This window comes from Tenebrio molitor, chromosome 7 (genome assembly GCF_963966145.1).
Source record: "Tenebrio molitor chromosome 7, icTenMoli1.1, whole genome shotgun sequence".
Classification (NCBI taxonomy): domain Eukaryota; kingdom Metazoa; phylum Arthropoda; class Insecta; order Coleoptera; family Tenebrionidae; genus Tenebrio; species Tenebrio molitor.
The window spans coordinates 8,888,885-8,912,026 of record NC_091052.1 but is presented as its reverse complement, the minus strand read 5'-3'; the positions used below and the strand labels follow the sequence as shown (position 1 = coordinate 8,912,026).

The window sequence follows — 23,142 nt, the reverse complement described above, 5'->3', positions numbered from 1 at the left end:
CTGACAAAAAAGATTAATTAAGCTGAGAAATGCGCTCGCAGGAGCTTCATAAAAATTGTAAATACGAGGAGGAGTGCGTGAAGAAGTGCATCCAGCTAATCGGGTTAAGCGGCAATAAATAGTGTCCGATTATTTTGGTTGCAATCAGAAATTCAAATGTGGCCTAATCTGAACGTGTAGGGAGCGTTTTTCAAGCGGAGTAATTTTTCGTTGGATTTGTGTCCTCCTCGGTATAAATTACCCAAATAAATACTAAAAGGAAAAGTGTGTCGCAGGATTTGCATATATGATTTCCGAAGCAGGACCGTGCGGCGTCCTTAAATCGCACTTAAAAAATTGCCATAAAAGGATTTGGTCGTGCACGATGTTTGCGCGGTTCGAGCTTAAAAATTGGCTGTCGTTGGGAAATAATGATGACGCTTTATAAGGTGACAACTTAAGCTTAATTTTTATGGCGATCACGGAGAAAAATTCGCAACTCGAAAAAAAGAAATTCGGTGGGCAGGTGTTCCCGTAATGTTTCCTCTTGTTTTGGAAGTATTTAAATCCGGTTAAGGATGACGGCTATTTATAAGCGATTGTCACAAAGTGTCCCAACAAAAACCTTTTTCATGATTATTTTACGCATTAGCATAATCGCTCTTTCATGAATAATAACGCGGTGAAACTTGAATTTCCACATTTTTTTTCTTCCTTCGAATCCGGTGATGAGGAAAGTTCGTCCTCGCGCTTTGAATTCCTCCGGTTATTTGTAACCTAAGTTGATTAGTCACACGGCTGCCTCTTTAAGAAATTGACCCGACAATTTCGTACCGCCTTCAACAAAGTAGAGGTGTTGGATTCTCTCATGGGCTGTGACCTTGGAAATATCTGCGCGCAGGCGGAGCGATAAACGTCGACTACTTTCAAATTCAAAGACGATGTTTTCCGCTCGGTTTGTAGCGCCTACTTGAGTAGTTTGCGCAGATATGACTCATAGCCCATGAGAAAATCCAAGACCTTTACAAAATAAATTTAATTATGAATAGATCCAAATCAATCGTTGATAATTATTTCGGTGTTTTGAATTTATTTTGGGAAGCTTGGGGGTACAAGTTCCAGCCTATTGACAGCAGTCAAAATCGTCACATCTTGTAAAATAATTTAACTTTTAAATTAGGTCGTGGCAAAATATCTTATCAGTTTGTGGGATCGCCACCCCCCAGCTGACTCGGTTAGCATTGTGTGCACGTTTGTTAAAAAACTGGCAATTATTTGTAAGGGCGAAGAAGCAGATGGCGTTATGAGGGCGAATTCCGTTGTTATCCAGCGCCCTTAAAAGTCTTTCGTTGTCGAATCAATTTGTAGCTCACTTGGGGTAATTAATTCGCCGTCTTTGTCGCTTCGAACATACAGCTTGCATGCTTGAAAATAAAAAGTGAAAAAGTCCCGAACACGTTATCGGAGCAGTTGACAGCGTTTCCTGCTTGCGGTTTCAGAGGCGGCAACCGAACGTCAACAAGTTCTTAAAGCTGTCATCTACACTGAGCAATTTACTGTGTCAAAAAAATAAGGGGAATTATTTTATGAAATTTTCGTCGACGACGGTACGGAATTGCCAATTAGGGTAATTGCGCCTGCTTACGTTGCCTTTGAATATTTAAAACGAACATTAAGGGAATCCGGACGATTTCCTGTTTGCTTTCCGGGGTCCAGTTTGCTAAATCACTTATTTTCCTCTTCGTTTTGATGCTTCGACGGATCGCTGGCACTCCACAATTCCACCGCATAAATTCGAGTGAGCTTGAATAAATTCAAAACCGTTCGCCAACATTCATCGTTATTCGGGCCAGTTTGCTTTGACTCCATTAGGAGGCTTATGTTGTGGTTCCCTCGATCGAACATTATTCCAGTTTAGAACGAATAAGATTTAGCCGACCGTGTTTTTCAACCAGAAATGCTCCCTAATTGCCAGATTTACTGCGCAACTCTTGCCCAAAAATTTATCGCCCAAGAAGATCCTCCACTTGTCGCACCATCGGAATTTTTCTACGCTAAAATATTCCGGCCGGAGTGGCCACACGTTCCATAACTCGAAAAGGGCAGGTCGCTTCCGGTCGTTATCTTCCGCCCTAACGAGCACCAAATAACTACGACTTGATTAGCTGGAATCGGTGGTTCATTTACTCAAATGCACTTTTAATCACAGCGTGATAAGAGAACGAGCTTCGTCGACTTAAATCCTGATTAAATTTAATTCGAACACAACAAAAAAATCGAAATTATCCGATTTTTATTAATTGCTCCAGAGCAATTTATTAAGCAAACGAACGTTTTAAATAGCGCCCTTAATTACAATTAGGCCAAGATATGCGCCGTACCTGCACCTAATGAATTCCGTAAGTCATAGCCATTAACATAATTTAAAAGAGCTTTCAAGATGGGTCCCTTTCGGTCGAAAATAAATAATTTATTGTACCAGAGCTTTCCGTTCAAAACGTTAATTTCCGAATAGTGTAAAATTGACGTAAACTTAATTACAACAGTTTGAAACGAAGACTCTAATTGGCGTATTTATATCACAATTAACGCCGACAAATTGATTACGTTAATGTACTGACTTCATTTACATGTCGATGGAAAAATTGGATAATAACCACTCTGATAAATGAACTGTTGCAGTTCGATGTTCTGCTCCATTAGCGTGCGCAAAACGCTGACGTGGACTTTATCAATTTTAGTTTAAAACATATTTTAATGCGACGGTTTCGATTCAGCGCTGAAATTTTCTCACCACCAAATAGAACGAACTGTCTGCAATTAGATCGCTTCAGGAAGTAATTCCGCACCATAGTCCAGCTCTCCAGATAGAGCAAGATTGATGGATATAGAGCAGACGGCAGTTTGCTCTATATGGTCACTTGGTGAGACGAGCAGAGATGCAGTTTCATTATCAGCGTTTGTTGATTTCATTATTCCGACTTGTGTAGCAACGATCGCGTTGTTTGAAGAAGTCTCTCGAATGTGCTTTGATGTTATTATTATCATCCAAGGAGTTGATTCTCTTTATTTATTTTGTCCGTGGGACTGTACTCTTTCAGAAGTAAATAACACAATTCTAACTTCTGGAGCGAAATGTTGCGATTGTTCCATTAAGGCCTTTGGTTCGAGTTACATTATTTAATATCATTAGGGGGATTTACAAAAGCAATCTTTATGTTTACGTAATGAGAGAATATTTCGCATATCCTTCGGCATCTCGACAAAACTCGATGCGTTTTCAAAAAGTCCAGCTGCACAACCGCGATGGAAGTTTATTGTAATTTATAGGACAAAAGGAAATAAAATGTATACGACTGTGTTTTCTCACGCTTCCTTTTTATTTAGGTTACCGGCTCGGGATTAGATTCTCATCTATCTTGTTAAACTTGTTTGACATCAGGAAAAACTGTGTGACTCTCCAGGAATCTTCAATTATATCTCGCTGTCCATTTATTATTGGCTCGGCTAAATGATGGAAGTCGTGCAGTTTTATTAATTTATCGTTGTTGCGGTGGCGACACAAACTTTCGCTCGTAAATTACCGCGTGATTAATTAAAGAAGACATGTTGTGGTGAAAAACGTTGCGGAAGTATCTCGCCTTACCTGGAATCTAAGAAGTAGATTTAAAATCTCGTTGAAACCGTAAACGTGTCCATAAAAGTGTAACGTCTTAGGTGCGATAAAAACGTCCTCCGGTGTGTCAGTCGCCGTGTCTCGAAATGCGGTTCGAATTTTAAAAATCACAAAGCACCAACGAAAATCTACACAGAACAAGTGGAATTTCCTTCCGACGGTGAAGTGTCGGGAATGAGTCAACGGAAGCTGCTTTCTCTATTTCCGTTTTGGATATAAAATGAAAGCTCTAAACAAAAGCTTCGAAAAGCTAATTCGGTCTCGTCCGCGACAATCCTAGGTTTATGCGAAACGATTGACCTGTTTTTCGTTCCACGCTGGGTAACGAAACGATGGCATTGCTGCCACCACAAGCGCGCAACATTTCGTTTTATCAAATACACTGATTACCTCGGCCATAAAGGCGGGTTCTGTTTCATAAAGCGCGTTTGCGATGATGATTCCTGCTTGGTTAGTTCGACAAATTTACACCGTTATGGACAAATATTACTCTCATTTTAATGTCAGTTTGGGCAACATGTGATTTTGTCTGTTTTAATTTGAAAGGATAATGCAAAGGGCCTCAGGCAAGGAACAATATTAACGTTCGATGAAGTCGTTCGGAAAATTATAAACATTTTGGATGTTTATCAAATAATAATTTGTTTAATACACGCGAATTCGTGGAGGGAATATCTCCCACGCCCGTTTAATATTTTACTTTTCGATAAAGAAAATTTGGAAACTGGTGAAGTTTTGTTTTCTCAATCGACTCCAACTCGATTTTATAATGTGGAGATTATTTTATGAAAATTTGATATGGATGAAAACATTTTATTTGAGAAGAAGCCATTTCATGAACAAGGGTTAATGTGATGTAAAAATAAATATTTCATTATAAGTAAACATAAAAACAAAGCCTGGCGAAAAGCTTCAAATGAAATAATAAGGTTAAAGTAGAAAATAAGAAAAGCTCTTGTTGGTTAGTTTTAAAAAGAAATCCTTTTTGCAAACGAAATAATTTATATCACTGACGAAGCTACACTGTGCGGAAACAAAAGCAAGCAGCAGGCTAGTTGACCACTTTTTTTAACACTATGCATTGTCTTCTTTTTGATTTTTAAAAGCAATTTTTCAATGTTATCATTTATTAGAACATTAATTAGAACAGTGTAAAGTTTGAATTTCCCGCCGTTTGACACGAATGACATTTGTTTATGTTTAATCGGGACATAATTAAGCATGTTTGTTTTCAGCAAAAGGTGCCCTTAGATATTTGCTTGCAGAATAGGAATCGTTACGTTATTCTGTTTTTAATGTAAAACATTGCAAAGAAAGAAGCAAAGTAAGATATTTTTGGCTCTAAATTTTAGGTTAGCTGTCAACATGCTCCAATTAATCTACGCTTTAAAAAAGTTATTACATACTACATATTGAATAATTTCAGTTTTGATTTTTTTTAAATGTAATATTTTGGTTTTGCCCATTGGAAGAAACTGATTATTTGTAAACGTATTAAGTGGGCTATTTAAAATCGCATGGTTTGATGAACCTCGCGTGAACCAGAAACTGCACAGCTCATCCGGTTGCCCTAATTCGAGGCGTCCTCTAATTTTTGGCCCTCTTCCCCAAGGGTAGAATTATCAGGTGATTAGTGCAAAAACCCCTCTAATTTGTTAGAGAAGCTTTTTAATTTGATCTAACGAGCGGGTCAGTTTTGCTACGATAGCTTTGAGCTATTCCAATAAATACAGCATGTGTTCGGTGGGTCTGCAAGGTCTCTGGTTAAGCAGCCTCAAACAACATAATGAGTCTGGTAATAAGCAGACGTGATGCCGGTCGCTTTCGGCACCTGCTTAGTGCACCTAATAACACCTTATACTATCTTCTGCATCTACCACATCACCTCCCGACAGGACCGGCGCTCAAAAATCATCCCCCAATCGCGAAATCTCGCACACGAAGCCGCCGTTTAATTGGAAAAATGTCCAAAACGATCCCAATCAAGATGTGAAACGGCAAATTTTAATTAAACGGTACGACTCGACGCGAGCTTTGACAACGCGGATGCCGTAAAGCTCAACTTTAATTAATAAGAACCGTAGTTTGACGTTTAATTGCAAACACATTAATTAAACGAGATGTTTTTTTTCGAGTGGCTGGAAAAATACGAGTCCGGGCCTGCAGCCTTTTAACACCAGCCTTGTTGTTTACGGCTGTGGTTCGTAATCACGCTACCCAAAGTCGCCGTCTGATCGTCTGATGACCGTTGTTAACACGATAATGACAATGAATTATAATCAAATATAAAAATGAGAGTGACTTCATGTAATATTGGTGAGTCGGCGTGAACTTGTTCTGGTTTTTGACTACGGAGACCTTGACATTCGAGCAAACCCCATTAACTCCCAACAGTGATAAAGCGAGATGAATCAGAGGCGATATTCCTCGTTGGTTCGACTCCGTACCACTTCCTGATTTGCATAAGTAATTGAGGATCGCGTGATCCTGAAATTGTGTGTACAACATCCAGGCCCGTCATATATCAGGGTAACGAGTCGACGCCATCAAGATCTCGTCTCTTTCGTGTTAAATTTGGAGCAGCATAGGTCCCGCAGTAGGTACATGCGGAACGCGAGCAATTTTGGGTTTGACGAAATTGTGTCGCCGTGAGTCATGTCAGGATGATTACGAAATTGGCAAGTAATAAATGGCATTATGTCTTTTGTGGAGGACGTGAATGGTGCCCATCAAGTGTGAATTCATTATGTCCAAATAAAGTCCGGAGAGAAGGGACTCCGATACTGCCTCATTATGAATTTGTCATGGGTTAAAGACCCAATTGAAATCTGTGAGGTCAGAGCAGGAACGGGATCAATAGAAGGAAATTCGGCGAAACGCTTGGTTCAGGTAACTGTTGAGATTGAGACGCTTTCGGCCAAAGCTCGTTGTCATGCAATTGCGATTCTGTATCGGTCATCTGTTGGCAGTGACAGTAGAACAACATTATTACCATGGTTGGTGGTCACGAGTGAAAGTCACGAATTTGGGCGAACGTGATTCATGCACCGGTGTGCAATTGCAATCGGCTGCTAAGTGCAGTAGATCACAACAATCGGGACCGGAGTTCTTCATAGATAGGCATGCAATAATGTCATATTTACGGCAGGGATTATTTACATAGTTGGTCGTGTAGCAACCTTGTAGGGATTGTTGAACCAGAGAGACGATCCTCTCGCCTCGCGGTTCACATCAAAAATCAACAGGTATAAATAATCTCGGTTAATTTTATTGCTAATTTATCCCGTTGACAGACGGGAGGAGCGCACTCCTTTTGTGTGCGGTTATTGGTTCATCAGGTGAGGGAGCGACGACGAGTGTGTGGATAAAAGTTATTACCACTCTGGTAATTATGTCATTAATTCTTGGTGAGTTCCTTTGATGTTTATGGCGCTATGTGAACTTTGACGGTATCATTAGGTCATAAATTTCATCAATCGTGGCCCTCTAGTAAAAAAACGCGTAAAACAACGTGTAACAACGATAAATTACCAACGGGAAATATAGGTACAAATTTTGTTTAGTGCCCACATAAAACATTTAATAGCGCGACAATAAAAATCGTTTTTAATGCTGCACTCCCATTTTAAAGTCGGATGCATATTCAATTTGTACAACTGCATATTGGCCCGGTACTGTTTTATATTAAAACAGAAATGGAAATTAATCAAACTGTATTTCACGCATCTGTTCTTTTATTGTTGGTAGGTACTAGTTACACAGAAAATAACTATTTTGTAATATGAAAATCAATGTTGACTCTGCATAATTATAAAATCACCAGCGGACCTTTTCCATTATGCATTAATCTGCAAAAGTTTAATTTAATCTGGACCATGTAAAGTATTACAATCAAATTATCCACGGTAAAGCAAATTCTGGAATTAAACAAGGCACATGTATGGACTAAGTCCTGTTGCAAGTTACAATTCATAAAATAATGTTTTAGCACCTGAAACCCGTATTTTCATTAAAATATTTGTTAAAAAATCAGTTTGTTCGATGCCTAAACAATCGTCCACTTCACTTTCGCTCATCGTTTTTTACTCACTCATTGGATTTCTTTTCCATGGCAACAGATCCGGCCAAAAATGTGATTTATTTTTATTTAAAATTAAAGTTACAGACTCACTTTCTAAGAAGGTATCGAACAAAACCAAATACAACACTCGAGAGTCAGGCTGCTTTCGTTCACTTGAATTGCACACAATTCCGTGAACGAAAGCTTTGCCTCCTCATTCTTACTGTAAATAGCTATTCTAAAACCCAGATTTTTTCTGTTTTTTCACTTTTCTATTCTCTTTCTTCAAGTGGTCACCACGAATATTTACCACATTCTCACCCCTTTTCACTTTCTCTGCTTTGAAACTTTTTTATTTCTCTCATACTTTATTTTTGCTCCTCTCTTTATTTCCTTCGTCCTCCACCCAAATCTCGCCTACCCTCACCCCAAACACCTCTCACATTCTTTACTTCATCTTTATTGCTCGTTCTGGCGCACTTTTAATGAGAGAATAACAACAAATAATGTACATGTGACCGTTGTAAATTTTCAAATTGTTCGAATGGACCGTGAGAGTAATAATCCGTGTAAAACCCCGTTCATTGCCTTTTAATGATGTTAAATTCGGCGCGACCCACTAAACCGTCGCCTCCTCTTAATTTTTTCGTCGGTCGCAATTAAATGCCTAATTAAAACGTTCTATTTACCTAGAAAACAAATTCCAGCAGCGCACTAAATTTTCCTAGTCTCTGTTACAATTAATTTGAATTACAAAAGTTTAACTTCTGCTTAAACAAAGCTACTCTTTAATTAGAAACTTCTGGTCCGAAACACTTGTTTACTTTGTACTTTCTTAAGGTCGAGCTTTTCACCCGTTTTATTACCTCCGCCATTTTATAACTGAAAAATGATTCGGTGAAGTTTCCTCTCGAGTCGGGCTCGTCGGTCGTTTTATTGTTGTTAATTATTATAGGAGATTTGGAGTTATTTAAAGAATCCACGTCGGCCGGAGTGAAAGATGGGGGAGTAAATTAAAGGCGAGCGTCATCAATGACAAATTGGCGTCATGCATCATGCAACAAAGACGCGAACAAACACAAGATGTTCCATTAATTACACAGCCGGGCTAATTACGACAAATAATTAAACAGTTTTATTTTCGTGGCGCCCCCGGAATAACCGATTTATTAAAAACCGACGCGGCTCGATGTGATTTGTGTTTGACAATTAATCATTTAAAATTTATTCGAGTGTCTGAAGTGGCGTTCAATGTTCGGCCCTGTATCTGGAACAGGTCGGATTGACGTTTGATTTTGTATTAGTCGAGGTCTATCAGTTTTACACGAGTTTTGCAAAATGTTCCACGGAAACGCGAATTTGCATAACACCGACGACTTTACCGGTGATTTCCTCGCTGATGATGGATATTGTGCAAAGCAGCCCCGACTCGTTTATTAAAAAACGTATAATAAGGGAATAATTTGTTCCTGCACCGGGAACGAGACAGCCCCACAGCGCAATAGCTAAGAAAGTTCAACATAATTTCGTTTCGCCGTGCACTGTATTGTTGCAGTTTTACCAAAGTTTTCCACTCAGGTTTGCGCCGTATTAAAGTTAGCTTTTTCGTTTTAACGTTTAAATTGTTTCCTCAATATTTGTTTATTTTCAATCAAAAGTTTACCGCAGAGCACCACTGCCGCCGATAAGCCGCGGCGCCGCAACTTTCCCTGACGTTTTTTCCGGCAGTAATAGACTGAGCCGGATTATTAAAAAATTGGTCCCGTCGAGCACATGACGCGGCCCCAGATTCGAATCGGGGGGCATTAATTCGCGCCATTGTTAATTCGTCACGGCCCCAAACAGGAAAGTTTGAAAGAGGCCGCCGAGGATCTGCCATAATAATTCTAGAATAAAGTTGGGAGTTTGTCGGACCGCTGACAGGGCGCTACACATTATTTGTAGCCGGGTGGAAGTTTTTGCCGGTCTCCGGAAAAATCACCAACAACGATTTTTTATTATTCCAATCTCGGGAGACTCCGACCGCGCTTGGCTTTGACTGGCAAATTAAAGGGGCCTCCTGTTGCGCTCATTCACTGTTTATTATTGGCGTTATATTGGGCTTTGAAGAGGCCCCATAAACGAAATATTCGAGGAATATGATGGAACGGCACTAGTCGGGGCGCGACGAAGCTTTTATGATTGACGACGGAAAAATTCCATAAGTTATCGGACTCGGCCAAATACTTTCAGCCAAATTAAATCGGGGGATTCTGGCGGAAAGATGCAATTTGCTTTGCTCTCATTTACATTCGTTTCATTTATCGAAATAAAAAAATCAGACCCGGCCGGGAGGGTCCGATCGATGGAAATAAAATGTTGCAACTTATACCCGCTTTCTAACAGGAATTTTGAGTAGCTGACGAAAACTTTAAATTCGACCGATAAAAGGGGATGATTTATGCGGGCCACCCTTCGCAGCCCCACTAACGATGTTGTCTACTTGCAAAAATCTTAACAATTATTACCTCACCTCTTTGAACTGGTCTGACTGTGTCATACGGGTAATTTACGAGGTTTCACCCCATCCATGCGGGGTGCATGTGGCTCAATTCCATCTAAACAAAACACATTCCGATTCCACGAAACTCCATATGCTTTGTTTTATAAACTGTGAAATCTGGTGTCGGTGAGTCGGCGGCGCTCTAATGGGAAGCAGTACGACGACAAATGGCGGCGAAGACAACAGTATTTCTCTTTACTCGGGTGGCATTTTTAAATGAGATAAGGTGAGAAAAGTACGACGTTCAACATGTAGAAATGTGGCTAATTAATCACTCCTTTCATATTATCGCGCCATAATCTACACAGTTTTTTGTCGCCGTTAGCTCGTCTTTAGCTTTTTTCTTTTGGCTTCGAGCAAACATATTTTTGGTTGGCACTTCGTAAAGTGTTTCTGATGTTCATTATAAATTTTATAGCAATTATATATTTTTTAAATGACATTTATTTTTTTGCTTCATTTTTTGTAGAGTTTGACAAATGGGAGATAATTCAAGATGTTGAATCTGTTTTCATTGTGTTGATAAAAATTCTCTTTGTCTCTAGATCTATAAATCAAAGGCATTTTGACAAAAGTCAACGACATCTTTTAACCAGGAACTGCTTTTGAGCTTTCGCTCTTGACCTTGACCAATAACAGAATCAATTTTTATTCACCCAATACAATGGAAGTGGAAAGAATATTATGTTCCTTGTACTGTTTATTCGTCCAATTTTATTTTTCAAAGCAAAAATGAACCTTTGAATGACCATTTAAATTTTCCTTGCCATTTCTTTGCCGTAGACAAAATTTTGAAAAATATGTCTCAACCGATCTGATGCTAAAAACTTAGACAATGCTAAAAGTTTCCAATCAAAAAGGCCCAAAGTAACATTATTTTTGAACAAATTTGGTTTCTGTTGTGGATCGAAAAAATACATACTTCAGAAATTCGGGTCAAGACAGACTTTGGTAAAATACTTTAACTCAGCAGCGTACTAGCAATTTTGACCAAATTTTCAATCATTTGTATCTGGAAAACGGAAAAACTTTTATAAGAAATTTTTTTTGTCAATGACTTCTCATCATCACCAATTACCGGTTTTTGTTTCCAAACTTATTTCAGAATCACCCTGTATATACATATCTCCATTGAGATATACAGGGTGTATTTAAAATGCATGTCTTAATTTTAACACAGCAGAGCTCGTTAAATGAAACGTTTTCTCTATTTAATTTTTTTAGGAAAAAGCGTCACAAATTGATTTAAAATTTTCAAAATGTATACTCGCTATGAATAAGGGCGAAAAATTTCTGTTGTTATAGAAACGGAGCTTTGTCAAAAAGTTACATTGTGATAGAAAAATTTTCATGGTTACAAAAAAAAATAGAGACTAGTTAATCACACAAAACGACTCATTTGGGAAAAATTGGAGAGCAAAAAATCTTGGAAAACTTTTGCGAATTTTGCAAAATGTTATAGAGAAAAGTTTCATACATTGGCGAGTTCTTCCACTGGTTAAAATTGACACATGTATTGCAGATACACTTTGTATATTTTTGAAGGCATGAATTATTTACAAAAAAAATTCCAAGCTCTGGAATGCTCTTGTTGCACGAGTCGCATATGAGTGCTTTATTTCCCAACAATGTCAAAACATTGTTAGTGGAAATCGAGGAAAATTTACGGAAAATTTACTGGAGAAAAATGTTCAGAAATGTTTGTTTTTGCCCTGACAAGCTTTCGATTACGATTATTTACAAAAAAAATTCCAAGCTCTGGAATGCTCTTGTTGCACGAGTCGCATATGAGTGCTTTATTTCCCAACAATGTCAAAACATTGTTAGTGGAAATCGAGGAAAATTTACGGAAAATTTACTGGAGAAAAATGTTCAGAAATGTTTGTTTTTGCCCTGACAAGCTTTCGATTACGATTTCTTATTTTTGTAATTGTAGAGAAAATTGTCAATGGCATGTGAAGATGCAAAATAACAGCAGCGTGCAAGATAGCGTCAGCCAGTTTCACCCTGTAATATGTATCTGAGTTCGCTTTGATGTAATTCAGATTTGATGCAGCAATCAGGTTCTTTGTGAAACACGACGTCGTAATTTTAGCCAATAAAGAATCATCGATATTGAATTCGAACATGAGTAAGTTTCGATTTTCACACACCTGTGGCCGTGACCTTACCTTGTTAAAATCGGCCGGTTAAATGTTCGCTTTCTGCTAATTGAAATTAAAAGATACGTCCGATAGGCAGTGATTAGCACTTTCCATTGTCGATCGGTTTGATGTTATAATTAAAATGTAATTCAACTGGGACGAGAACCCCGTTAATTCTATTATGTAGGAGCTGTTATAAAAAAAATCACAATAATAAGAACTAAACAAACACAAAAGAAATATCTTGGCCGATGTAAATTAATCTTACATGTTGATTAGTTCGTTTATTAATCATCGGTAAAAGCGTCGAATCATGAACTGTAATGGCGAGATAATACCTTTATTATTACAAACGTCAACAAACACTATCAGCTCGTGCTCGGTCCGATCTCGGTGTCAAAACACCGCTGCCACTAAAATGTTTCTCCAAAACGTTAAACACAATAAACTCGAGCTCTTAAAATTTTATTCCCTAGTTTGTTACCGTTTTACAAAGTTGCCATAATGAGCGCCTTGTCCGATAAAGAAGTTTTATGTGTTGAACGAAATAAACGCCTTATTTTCTATCACTTTTATTATTTTATAAAATGACAATGTCGCACGTTCCACTCGAATTTTTCTACCAGCACAAGGACGATTTTTTCAACAAATCAACGACGAAAAAATCTTAATACAATGGCAGCTTTTTACCGTGCAAATAAAATAAGACCTGACCGGAGTAAAACTTTACCGGACCGACCGGATAACAACTGGAGAGAGTCCGAAAACTTACAGGATTGTATTTACTTTAATCACATTTCAATTTCCTGCTACGCTCTGCAAGTCAGCAGGTTTACAAGCATTTCAATTTCCTAACCGTACTAAGGCCTATTCGCCCACGATTTGTGGGATCTTTGTTTTAGCTGAAAGGCTGAAACCGATTCGATTGGAAATTTTTAAAATCAATCGATTATTGTTAGTGGAAATTGGCGCCCGAGTCGATGCCATGCAAATCGAGTCGGTTATTAAAAATCTATCACACTCCAATTAGTGGTATAGGAAATATTCAGGAGCGTATTTTTCTGTGCTCCAACTAATCAGGCACTCGGCTTCGCCTCGAGCCTGAAACCTAGTTGTCGCGCTGGAAAATACACCTACCGTATTCTAATGCAAATAACTAATATTTTGGACCTTAATTCAAATATTTGATTCGATTCTTTTAACAGAACTAAGCTCGAAAAGGTTCAATACGAAAGAATTTACAAGACAAAAGTCTGAACTGATGAATGGACATTGTTTTGTCCGGTTTGAGTTGCCTTTGTCAGACCAAATTCTGTTCGATAAGAAACAGTCTTGTATCCTGGAGGACGTTCTCACGTAACTCGCCGTGAACACTGTGCAGTGTCAGGATTCGGTTATAAAGCTCGAAAGTTGAGTGGCCAAGTAGAGTCGGAGCTTTCCCCCCAGAAGCCCAATTCAAAAATAGTTATCAATTTTCCGGCAGTTACCATAATTGCTCGCCAATTCCTCTGGGGTGGATTCAATTAGCTCGAATTTATTTTAGCCTCATCGAGATGCAATTTCAGGTGAAGTTGCACTTTTCGTCGGCGTCTGAAAGGCGTAAACGAAACTGAGCGAGTCGAAATGCGTACTTCCGAAGCCATTCGAACAATGCAAGCACAACACAGTCGTAAAGTCGGTCGTTTTTCTGTTTGCACAGAGCGAAAGTTGAAAAGTCGCATTATGAAATATTAAAATCGCGCCGACTTGTACATTTGACGCGACAAATTAAACATTTCCAGTTTCATTCCGGAATTTATCGCTTCCCTCCTTGCGCGCATTTTTTATTAATAATTCGCCGCGTGTCAAGGTGTATTGTGGAAAATGCCAGGGTATGTGTGAACCATGTTTTAAAAATAGTGTGTCGGTGTCGCCATCGCGTTTTTAACCCAAGTGGAAAATATGTTTTACACGGGGAGGCGAGTAGATTTTCCGACCCCAACTTAATTTTCCGCCATGTAACATCTCGTATGGTGCCGTGGTAAATGAGTTGCATTTCATTGTCGTTTTTTTCTCAGGCGTGTCGTTCTCCGGAGGGTTCTATTTACTTTTTTATTTACTTCGTCATGGTGCCACTGTTTAAAATATATTTCTACAAACGTCACGCCAGGTCTCACAACGCCCACTCCAATTTCCCAGACCGACATTTTCGACTTAATTTAGGCGCTAATTTCTGGCACAATTGGAATACGCAACTGCGTCAGAGATGGCCCGGACTCTAAATGGCGGAAAAATGCCGCCCCCGGAACATTAGGACTTTCCTTAAAAACGACACCATTTCAAGCGACATCCTCTGAGACTCGAGACGAACGCGGAAAATTTTCTAGTTTGCAAACGGCTGCAGGTTTTGCCGAATCGAGATCTAAATGGATGACCAACCGCAAATCTAAATTTAATGCGGTTCCGTCATTAAATTGTCAAGCTGCGAAACTGTACAGACTACGTTATTCACGTGTCATGTATGCTTGCTATTCAGATGAGAAACGGAGAAAACGGACACGTGTCAGAAATGTAGTGCGAGCTGTACTAGTTCTTGCTATGAAAATTTCATCCAGACTGAAATTTGTACTGCTTCAACATTCATGCTCTTCCATTTGCCACGTTTATGTCAATACCAGTTCGATTATCTGGGTTTTGTTTGCGTTCGCTCATTAATAAATGTCTTCTCTCCATTGCAGACCACATTAAAAACTAACTAAAGTTTTAATCGATTTTGTTCAAAAATTAAAATAATGGGGCCAATTAATTGCAAAGGAGAATCAGAGAAAAAATTCTTGATGAGATTGATGGTTTAAGAAAAGAAAACATAATTCATGAAAATGAAAAATATGCAAGAGATTGAATAATTCATAAAATTACATGTACAGGATTTTTGCTTCTTGGATAAAGCTCTGGGGTGCTTGAGGGTAGTGTACTTTCAAGCGTACTAACTTCAAAAAACAACTGATTTTTCTAATTTTCCGATAAAATCAACTGTATTGAACGAAACATTTGAAAAGAAATGGATTTTTGACAATTACTTACCTACTTTTTCTAACAGTGTTTTAAAATTTTTGTTTTTATTTACTACTTCTGTTAAGACAGAAGAAATCAGATGAAAAAGCTGAATAATTCTTGCTTGTTACTTCCCAAATTCAGAAATATCGCGCGTTCAAATGAAATCCAGGGCTGGGGAGGCGTTGTGCTTTTTTGAAGCGTAGATTAATTGGAGCATGTTGACAGTTAACCTAAAATTTAGAACCAAAAAATCTTTCTCTTTTCTTTCTTTGCAATGTTTTACATTAAAAATAGAATAACTTAACGAAGCAAATATCTAAGGGCACTCTTTGCTGACAATAAACATGTTCAATTATGTCCCGATTAAACATAAACAAATGTCATTCGTGTCAAACGGAGGGAAATTCAAACTTTACACTGCTCTAAACGATTTAATTTCTCTAAAGCCTACTCAGCCCAGGATTTCATTTGAACGTGAATATAACTCAGGGTAGATTTTTACATTTTTTTAAAGCACTAAAAAAAAGAAATAAAGAGAAATGGTAATAAATTTTAAAATGAGTAGTGCGTAAAAGCAGAGCAACATTTTTAAAATTTGAAAATAAATAAGACGTCAAAGTAATGAACCATCCCCCATACTTCCCTGATCTCGCACCAAGTGACGACGCTGTTTTTGGCATTTTAAAAGGAACAATTCAGACTACATATTTGCTAAGGCTTTTTCAGTCGTAGGATCTTGAGACCTGTTGGACTAAAATATGATTTAGATTTTAGAATATATTTTGGCAAATTAAATTAATCTGTAGTAGTTCCGGGCTGTTGGTGTTTCAGTTCCTCATGGTCCCTCTTCTGTTCCACCTTATGCTGTTCTTCTGATGGGATCACTCTGGTGTGGGTATTCCTGGTCCTGATGGTGCATCCTGGATGACTTGGTACCTGTTACAGATTAGGAGAAGAACGAAAGGAGAGAAAAATCAGAGCTGAGAATGAGAAGGTTTGTGGCTGTGCTAAAAAGACAAAAGCATAAAAGTAGGTAGAGCATATTTTGAATTTAAAAATATGTAAAAGATTTGAACCAGCCACCTTACCACCCTGATCTCACACCAAGTGACGAAAAGACTACACGCTTTTAGTACATTTTAAAGGAAAGAACTCAAGCTATTCTTCTCTTTTCAATCGTGGAACATTAATTTTAATTATATGTTGAGTTGAAATATGATCTACAATACATTTTGACCAACGTTGATATGCAATGGTTCTGGGTCATTGGATTCTAGACAAGTCATGAGTCTTGGTGGATACGGAAAGATAACTGAGACGAGAGGAAGGACGAGCAAATTAGGATTAAGGATGAGAAAGTTTGCGGTTGGATTTCGGGATAGGATATATTAGGATGCATTGGGAGTATCAAGAGATTCTCCAGCGGTCAATTTTGCAAAATTGTCCTTTGAAGATCTTGTGATCCTAAGATGGGTGCTATCCAGACATTCCCCAAGGTAGGAGGAAGATATTCACTATCTTTATCTGTGTCTGGAAAATTGGAAAAAACTGGAAAATCACGTGGTAAAGATATTACGATAGAGGGGAGTCCTGGGGGGCTAGATCTGATCTGGGGAGATTAGACTTGCTGAATTGTTTTTGAGAGGGCCCAAACATTTTCTATCTAATTTCACGGAAAAATTTCAAACTGGTGAATTTTTTCTTAATCATTTTCCTGAGAATTCTGAAAAGATGGATTGTGTGGTGTGATGGAAGAACAAAAGGGTGTTTGCTTGGTATGAAGATTATAACCGTTGTTGCCTTTTTCTAGGCAATTGGGAAATAACAAGCTTAACGGTGGGAGTAAATGATTGTCAGGGTCTGGAAGGCGTTTGGAGGGAGCTGTTTTAGAAAGACGAAGACTAAAGACTTTTCTATATTTCAACAATTTAATCTGTGGTGCGATTTCACCTCTTAGAACTCAGTGGGAAAGTGGTCGTCTAAATGTTAGGGAGCTTCGAGACATCTTTGAAGAAATTCGCTACATTTTTAAGGAAAAAACAGTTGTCGAAGTGAGGGTCGCGTGGGATTGATTTATTGCAGAAGTGGCATCAGGTGATTGTAGATTTTCAAGCCAAGCTCCAACAGTTCCAAACGAAATTTGAACATGTTCTTAATAAGTTGCAGTGTTGTGATAAATACATGATACATATTTTGAAATTAATTTCAACCCGGTCCATATTAATATCAGTTTTCTACAAAATTGAATACAAAAAATTCATGCCGGTCACTACTGGCACGGTTAATTAAAGTATAGTAGTCTTTTCATGCGCGCTGTTTTAATTAAAATGTGCTATATTCGTACATTTAATTAACAAGAGAGTAGAGAGAATTTTTCTTTATTTGAAAAAGTTTGCATGTTTGCTAAATTTAATAAAACTCTAAAAGTTGCAATAGCATGATGTTGCGATTTTCAGTATTCGGAGTTGAATAAATAACTCTTGGAGAGCAACTGCATGTACGCGACGAGTTATCAGATATCCCAGACGCTGCATCAAGCGAGTAATAAATCGCACGTACAAATTTTCTGATGCGGCTTCTCCTTCATCCTCTTAAAATAGGAAGACGATTAATTGTTGCTCCTCCAGGACAGAAATTAATTTGCTCTTAACCAGTCTAGAATGAATTGAGCGATCGCAAGTCTTTCAAATTTTCAACGCTCAGACAAATTGATACGATGCGATGATTGGGTTTATTCCGATTTCCCAGCTGTGCACTTTTGTGCGACTCGTAGCATTTCTACGGTGGACAATTTAGCTAGTTTCTGCACAAAGCGAATGCAGTTGGTCGCCAGTTTGTGGTCAGCCCTGGATTTCTATAACCGAGTCTTGCACGAATTTTCGTCGGCATTTTCCAGATCGGCGTTGAAAGGAGCGCCGGCGGTGCATCTGTCTGCGCTTTTCTCACACATAATCCAATTACCGTGGGTGCAGAGCGGATCGCAAAGGAGCATCCAGCTTTGTACTTTCGGATTATGATTACACGGTCGAGTCGATCGCGTTGTATAAAACCAATCTGTTGCGTGATTCGCCGGGATCAGACATTCAATATCGGCGAGTTGTCGGGGCTATAAATGCACCGTCGCCGTCACCGACGGATATCCGTGCATGCGCGCCGCCGCCGAATTTACGGCCGATGAAGTAGCGACATTAGTCGGCAGGTGTTTACCCGGTCAAATCAGTGCCCGGAGTCGGAAAGTAATACAGTGGTGACCGCGGGAGCCACCACCTGCCACTCCGGACGCCGCTCCGGGCCCTCCTCCGCTAATCGTGACAAACGACCGGGGTTATTTCGCCGGCCATCCTCGCCCGACTTCACTCGATTACGTTACTTACCCCCTGTTCGTCCGCCCAACGTTCGCAATACTTCTATCCGACTCGTGTTTTACAAACCTTTACCAACCGCTTTCCTGTACAATGGTGTTTTTGCAAACTTGACTTTGTCACTGTCAGCGTGGGCCTTCCACCCTGCAAGATAAAAGCAAGGACACGCTCCTACAACAAAAATACCAAACGCCTTCTCCCCTTCTCACCACGTCTTGCACATTTCTAAACGACCAACGTAACAATTATTGCACAAGTGGATCCGAGACCTGCACTGCTCTTTACATTCTCTCCCACAAAAACCTAACATTTTGCGGATCTGCACATCTTTGTACATAATTGTATTTTTTTTTTAATTCAATAAAAAATAAGACTACTATATGGGTCAGTTTTTTCATATTGAAAGGAACCAAGTTAAATACACTGTTAAAGAAATTTAAATAGAAATAATTATATTCAATTAACTACTCTACGAGAACGAATGAGTAATTGGTAAATAACCTGAAGATTTACTATAAAATAATACATACTCCAAATAACTAATCAAATAAGCTTAAAGAGAATCATGAGCCACTTTTAACAAATGTTTTAATTGTTTTTTTATTTCACTTTTTATCATTTCCGGAAGCTCTTCTCTAATCATTCGACGAATATCTTCTTCAAGTAACCGAAAATTTTCTTTTATAGAGGTTTTTACTTCATCAATTTGTGTAACGAAGTCGCCCGAATAAGACCCGTTCCTCTCTTCTATGGACATCCGTTGTTCTTTGAAGGTAGCAGCCTGTAATAATAACCATGTAACACAACCGCATAATTTAATTTAACATCGAATTACCGCGGTGAACATTTTCTACATAAATAGATAGTATAGTTTGTCCAGCAAGAGATTGGTTGACATAAAAATCACTAAATTCTACAATTTAAAATCTCCCAATCACTCGCTGGACGAAGTATACTTTTTTGACAAGAGACATGCAACCTGACGGATACATGTATTGTGTGTTTTTTAAAATTTTACCTCCAAGTCTTCAAGTCGATTGTGAACGCACTACTTGTCAGTCTGCAGAGTAAAAACACAAACAACGCAAAAAGTGAGGTTAGCTTTAAACAGCTGATCCGTGATCTGTAATCCGTGGTGAGTTCACAATCGACTCTTCAATGCCTACTTTTGATAAAACCAAGCCATAAAGACACAAACAGATAAGGATGAATGAACACTGGATAGTAATTTATATGTAATTACATTATTGGTCTGGTGTGCTTGCCGTGACTCGCTTATGCTTCTTTTTTTCCGTTGGGTCCTAACACTCCTAACCTCTTCAGGTTGAAGCAGTTGAGACTTGCGCATTGTAACACGCCGACTATTCATTTTCACAAAGCTGAAACATAAAAAAATATTAGGTAACACACATTTATGCACTAAACGTAAACAGGATTTAATCTAAAAGTAATAGGTATGTATTCCAATATAAGACAACCTAGATGTATGTAGTTGTAGGTTAAAAAAATATTTTTTTCTAACCGACGACGAACACAGTGAGGAGTGCTCCAACACAAGGAGTCACAATCAATGATCTTATAATAAGATACTATTTTATGCATAATATGTTACAAAAACAGCAAATGTTTCATACTTAAAAAACATAAAACCGAATATTGTCTATGCAGAAGTAGCCTCATTTCTACTACTGAAATTCAGTAATAGTGGTATCGTGCGTTCATTTAAATTTATCCTCAAAGTTGGCCTTGAAGAGTCGATCGTGAACGCACTATACGGATTAGGGATCAGCTTATCTTATCTTACGTTTTTACACGAGTCCGTTCACAATCGACTCTTCAACGCCAACTTTGAGGATAATGATTTAAATGAACGCATTTGCTATACTAATTCACTTACCTTGTAATATCGAGTTAACTTCTCTGGTTGAAGAAGACCGACTGGGCCGAGATGCACACCCAAGATGTGCAACAGTGCAACCGCAACGACAACGAGGAAACTAGGGGAAAGATGGCTAACAATAGTGACAGACAACATACCTCACTAGTGCCAACTTAGTCACGGCGGTAAATTCAAACAGCATTTAAATATTAATAAATACTATTTTGACGCACACCTCCATTTAAATATTTTCAGCGGCATATAATAATAGTAATAATAATAATCGGTGAATTTAAAACTATGTAAATATATACTTACCGTGTAAACGTGAATAAAAATAAAATAATAATTAAAAAAATATGTATATTTTTTTTAAATTTTTATAATCTACAAAACGTTTTAACATAGAAAATCAACGCATTATTAGGGTCCAATAGAAAAAATGAATACATTCCTCTTTTTATAAAAATTAAAGAATATAATCCAGATTCATTAATAAAAATTGATTTTTTTTTTAATTTCTTCTCTCTTGAATACGGAGTTCTTCGTCAACATTATTTCTAATTCTATATGTCTTTATTATGAGACATACATTTAACGTCAAATAAAAACATAAAGTGATAAAAAGGCGCAAAATATAACACAACTGATACAGCTGCCATCTGTCGACTTTCAACGACAAGACTAGGTTAAAGCGAATTTAATAATTAAATTATTGCATAAAAAGTTTTTAATCAGCGTCAAAACTAAGATGAAACCTGGTGAAGTCAGTCCAGAGGTGACGTCGAAGCCAGTTTGTTTAATAAAGTTCCAATTGTTCCAAAATATCTAGACTGGGAGAATTAATTTTATTAGCATATTTGAAAATGCATCATATTCGTATGAAACTACATACTTTGTTACTATTCTTTCCAAAAAGTACAATATGCCATTTCTTATCGAAAGACACCGTTTACATCAGATGGAACGCCAAGAAATAGTTTATTAATATGTATTTCCGTGTTGTTTTGGTTTCATAGTACATATCGCGCGTTCAAATGAAACCCTGGGCTGGGAAGGCGTTGGAAACCGTCAATTGTTGTGCTTTTTTAAAGCGTAGATTAATTGGAGCATGTTGACAGCTAACCTAAAATTTAGAGCCAAAAATTTTTTCTCTTTTTTCTTTCTTTGCAATGTTTTACATCAAAAATAGAATAAGTAACGATTCTTATTTTCAAAGCAAATATCCAAGGGCACCCTTTGCTGAAAACAAACATGTTCAATTATGTCCCGATTAAACATAAACAAATGTCATTCGTGTCTAACGGCGGGAAATTCAAACGTTACACTGTTCTAAACTCAGCCCAGGATTTCATTTGAACGCCCGATACATTCATTCAATTCAATATAATAATATGTAATTTATCATAAAATATAAAAAAGTACATCTTGTGCACAAATTAAAAATTATTTGAATTCTTTTATTATATACTTGGTACTCCTAACTCACGAATGTTTCCAGTCTGCTTATTTGAAAACTAGGAAAGTCAATGAAATAATATTCATTTTCATCTATAATTACAACTTCTCCAAAAGATTTTTGATAGATTTGAGAGATTTGTTTTACAAACGGGCAAATATTCAGATATTAATTTTGGATTTCTATTTATATTCATTATGAAAACCCATTTTTTGTAAAATACAGGTTGGTCCACGAGTAATAAAGAGCCTGACGAAATTGAAAATGCAACCCACAATACATTGACGAAAAAAGCTTTCTTTTAATTCGGCTGGGCTCATTATCACTCGGACCACTCTGTATGTATATAAATATAAAGATTTCGAAAATTTGTAAAAAAAAAAGAATTGAATTGAATGATGTTATTTCGTATATCGCTGAAAGTAAATTGTTGTGGCACATGTGTTATTCGTTTCGAGTATTACATATTAAAATTCGACAGAATTCATTCAAGGTTTCTTATTTTTTCCTAAACGTGGGTGTAGAAATCGCTTCCCAGATAACATTTTGTTTTTCGTATAAATAGTGCTGGTTTAATTTAAAGAAAAAAAGTTTTTACATTTTTGAACAATAACATGTTTTTTAAATAATTTACATTTTGTATTTAAGAATTTCTCTATTAAAAAACAATTTAGTTGTACTTACTGCACTAGTATTAGTTTTAACCGATTGAGAAGATAGAAACTATTTGTAATAAATTTTCAGAGAAAACATTTTCGAATATTTCATATTTTATTATTTCATAAAAGCTTTGGCTGACACAATATTTATATTTGTTGAAAATGAACAAACTCGTTCTGAGCTTCGAAACTTCATATTTTTTAATTAGAACAAAAGGTTGTTCACTAACAAACTGTCTAAAACATTTGCGGTTGAAATAATAAAATTGCAGGTAAAAAGTATTTTCAAAATGTAAGAAGCTTCCAATTTCATCACATGATGAAACTGAAAATTGTAAACGACGCC

At 37.6% G+C, this 23,142-nt stretch overlaps 2 long non-coding RNA genes across 2 annotated transcripts; one reads left to right on the top strand and one right to left on the bottom strand.

The window, feature by feature from the left end:
* Positions 1 to 6,641: 6,641 nt before the first annotated feature.
* On the top strand, positions 6,642 to 21,005 carry LOC138135280 (uncharacterized). Its single transcript, XR_011160913.1, has 4 exons — positions 6,642 to 6,900; positions 6,949 to 7,062; positions 19,487 to 19,572; positions 20,730 to 21,005. It is a non-coding gene; the product is annotated as an uncharacterized lncRNA (long non-coding RNA).
* Positions 19,279 to 20,805, bottom strand: LOC138135279 (uncharacterized). The gene is made up of 3 exons (XR_011160912.1): positions 20,697 to 20,805; positions 20,043 to 20,178; positions 19,279 to 19,580 (listed from the first exon to the last, which is right to left on the bottom strand). It is a non-coding gene; the product is annotated as an uncharacterized lncRNA (long non-coding RNA).
* Positions 21,006 to 23,142: the final 2,137 nt, after the last annotated feature.